Consider the following 3,808-nt stretch of genomic DNA (forward strand, 5'->3'; position numbering starts at 1 on the left):
CCCCGGTTCCGGGAGGGCAGCCAACAGGTCTACCCCGGCTTCGGGAGGGGACACCAGGTCTACCCCGGCTTCGGGGAGCCAACAGGTCTACCCCGGCTTCGGGAGGGGACACCAGGTCTACCCCGTCTTCGGGAAGGGAGCCAACAGGTCTACCCCCGGCTTCGGGAGGGGCCACCAGGTACTACCCCGGCTTCGGGAGGGGACAACAGGTCTACCCCGGCTTCGGGAGGGGACACCAGGTCTACCCCGTCTTCGGGAAGGGAGCCAACAGGTCTACCCCCGGCTTCGGGAGGGGACACCAGGTCTACCCCGGCTTCGGGAGGGCAGCCAACAGGTCTACCCCGGCTTCGGGAGGGCAGCCAACAGGTCTACCCCGGCTCCCCGGGAGCCAACAGGTCTACCCCGGCTCCGGGAGGGGACACCAGGTCTACCCCGGTTCCGGGAGGGCAGCCAACAGGTCTACCCCGGCTTCGGGAGGGGACACCAGGTCTACCCCGGCTTCGGGGAGCCAACAGGTCTACCCCGGCTTCGGGAGGGGACACCAGGTCTACCCCGTCTTCGGGAAGGGAGCCAACAGGTCTACCCCCGGCTTCGGGAGGGGCCACCAGGTACTACCCCGGCTTCGGGAGGGGACAACAGGTCTACCCCGGCTTCGGGAGGGGACACCAGGTCTACCCCGTCTTCGGGAAGGGAGCCAACAGGTCTACCCCCGGCTTCGGGAGGGGACACCAGGTCTACCCCGGCTTCGGGAACGGACACCAGGTCTATCCCGGCGCCGGAGAGGACGCCAGGTCTACCCCGGCTCCCCGGGAGACACCAGGTCTACCCCGGCTCCGCGCCCGCCCAGGCTCGGCGCGGTCCCCGGGCGGCGGGCGCTGACGGATGACAACAGGTCTACCTCGTTCCGAAGGGACTTGGTCACATTTCGGCCGGCGCCGGGTAGACCTGTTGTCTCAGCCGGCTCCGGAAGTTCACCAAGGGGTCGCTGTTTTCGGCCGCCTCCCGCTACGTCATGCTAGGAGGCGGCCTGCGGCGGCGCTCCTTCCCGGTCGATTTTCATCGGTCCTCTTGGAGGCGCCGGCGGCCTTGGACTTATCTGTCCGTACTATGGGAGCGAGGTGACGGGCCGCGTCCCCGCAGGCAGGGTTCTCCGCGCCTGTGTCCGATGGCGGTGGGCTGGATTGGCCGCGCGTGCCGGTGGCGCCAGGGTTGGAGAGCACGCCGCCTAACCGAGGAACGAGTCGCGTGGCTTTGTTCCCGGTTCCGTCCGTGGTTGCCCCAGCGAGGTTTGGCGCAGTGTGGAGGGCCCCGAGGGAGAGAGATGTGGTGCGACCGATCGTGGGGCGCGAGAGAGACGTGTGTGGAGCCCGAAAGGGGCCGGTCCCCGCGGAGCCGAGAGAGAAGAGACCGAGGGCGAGCCGGGGGAAAGGGGCCGGTCCCCGCGGAGCCGAGAGAGAAGAGACCGAGGGCGAGCCGGGGGAAAGGGGCCGGTCCCCGCGGAGCCGAGAGAGAAGAGACCGAGGGCGAGCCGGGGGAAAGGGGCCGGTCCCCGCGGAGCCGAGAGAGAGAGACCGAGGGCGAGCCGGGGGAAAGGGGCCGGTCCCCGCGGAGCCGAGAGAGAGAGTCGAAAAGCCGTGTGAGAGCCCCTCGCTGGCCGAGGTGAGGTGGAGAAAAGCCGTGAGCGTGTCCTGCTCCGGCCCGGCCCGGTGGCGGGCGAGGCGGCGGCGCCTCGTCCCTTGTGTGTGGCTCGGCCTTAAGCCGGGGCCCCGCTCGGCGGGCGCTTTTTAATTTTTTTCTATTTTGTTTTATTTCCCCCCCCGGCAGTCGGAGGGTGGACGCGGCTGGGGTTTTTCCTGGCCCTTGCTCCAAGAGCCCCGAGGATGGCCCGCTCGGCCGAGGTGGCGGCGTCCCGTCCCCCGCTCCCGACCTGTTTGCCAGCGTGTCCGTGTCGGAAGGGCGGCGGGGGACGCGCAGTGGGACGCGCGGCCTGGCCTCGGCCTGCTGCGTCGCTTGAGGGGCTCGGCGACGGCAGTCGCCCGATGAGCCGGGGTGGCGCCACCGCCGTCCCCGGCCTGTGGTTTTTTTTTTTTTTTTTTTTTTTTGTTTCGGCGTTGTCCCCCTTCCTCGGCCTTAAGCCGGGGACCCGCGTAGCGGGCGGATTTTTCCAGGGGCAGAGGCCGGCCGCGGTGGCCGGCCTTGCCCTAGCACGGACCCGGAGCCCGACAGAGAGCCCCCCGGCATGTCGAGGGCGAGGCGGCGGCGCCTCGTCCTACCTCGCTTTGCGGGTGGTGCGGCTGAGCCGCTTCCGCCAGGGCAGGCTGGGTTTCCACCGGGGGTCCGTTCACGTTGCCTTTTTTTTTTTGTTAGCGAGCCGGCGTGCGGGCGGAGTGGGGGCTGCCCGGCCGGCCGTCGTTGACGGTCCCCCCCCCCCCCCCCCTTTCCGGCGGCCTTAAGCCGCGGCACCCGAGAAGCCGCGCGACAAAGGTGCGCGGGCCACGCAAGCCAAGGTGTGCAGAGAGAGAGAGAGAGCGAGAGAGAGAGGGGCGAGATGCCGGTGGGTCGCCCCTCGGCCCGGGCCCGCGGCCCCTGTGGTTAGCACGGGTCCGTTGCCGAACGCGCGCGCCATGTGCCTTTTTATCGTGCCGTCCCCGCCCGGCTTTTTTTTTTTTTTTTTTTTTTGCCGGAGGGGAAGCCGACTGCCGCGTGGCGGGTGAAAGCCGGTGGCCCCGTGGGCACGGTCGGTGGCACTTTTCTCGCACGCTGGGATGGGTTCCCCGGGCGAAGGGGCCGAGTCCCCCAGCCCGGGCGGTCCCGTCCTGCTGTTGCCCCGCTAAGGGAACCGTTGTCGGGTGGCGGCACCCCCCCGTGCTCCTGTTGTGCCGTGACCGGCCCGCCGGCGTCGGCGGCCTCAGGCACGTTCAGTCCCGGGAGGCTCGGCGGCGCCAAGCCGCAGGAGGAGGAAGAGAGAGAGAAGGGCAGACCGAGAGAGCCTCTCGGGGACGGGGCCCTGGTCACGGTTTGCGCGTCTCCTTCGTCAGCCGCGCCTGATCGATGAGGCTTTTCGGGTCGCGTGGGAGAGGGCCCCCGGCGGGCCGGCTCTCTGCCGGGGCTTCTCTGTCATGGGGAAGCCACGGCGGGGGTCCGGTGATCGGGCAGGGCGGTCTCCTTTCCAGTTCGCTTCCCGTCGCAGGCGAGGTGTCGCCCCTCCCGCTGCCGGGGAAGGGCGTCTTTACCGTCCCCAGCTGTGTGACAGCCGCGTGGCCCCGCGAGCCTTCAGGTGTCCTTAAAAACCACGAGAGGTGTCGGTGCCGGCCCCGGTCCGGGAAAAGCGCCCCGTGGGTGCCGGTCGCGAGCAGCGCCGGGCGGCGGTGCGGCTGGAGCTGAGCCGAGAGAGAGCCGAGAGAGAGAGGGCGAAAGGACGAGAACCGATGGGGTGCGGACGGGGGAAAGAGCCCGATCCGCGAGCGTGCACCGCACGCCGCTCCTTTGCCGTTCCGCCGCCTGCTGCAGAGCGAGCCGCCCCGGCTGCAAGGGGCCTCGGTGTCCGGGCCGCGCCCGCCTCGACGGGTCGCTGTCTCCTCTAGCACGTCCGGAGCTTACCGCGTGGCCCGGCGGGGGGCCGCGCCGGACGGGGCTCGCTCCCTGAGCGGCCCCGCTCGGCCCAGCCTCGCCGGCGGCCGGTCGCTCGCTCCCTGAGCGGCCGGTCGGCGGGCGGGCCGGCTTTGGGGGCGGGTCAGCCCCGGCCGAGTGCCGTCCCGCGCGTCGCGCGCGTCGACTTTCGAGCGCGAGGCCGAGTCTCTCTCGAGTG

This window comes from Passer domesticus, chromosome 26 (assembly GCF_036417665.1).
Source record: "Passer domesticus isolate bPasDom1 chromosome 26, bPasDom1.hap1, whole genome shotgun sequence".
In the NCBI taxonomy this organism is placed as follows: domain Eukaryota; kingdom Metazoa; phylum Chordata; class Aves; order Passeriformes; family Passeridae; genus Passer; species Passer domesticus.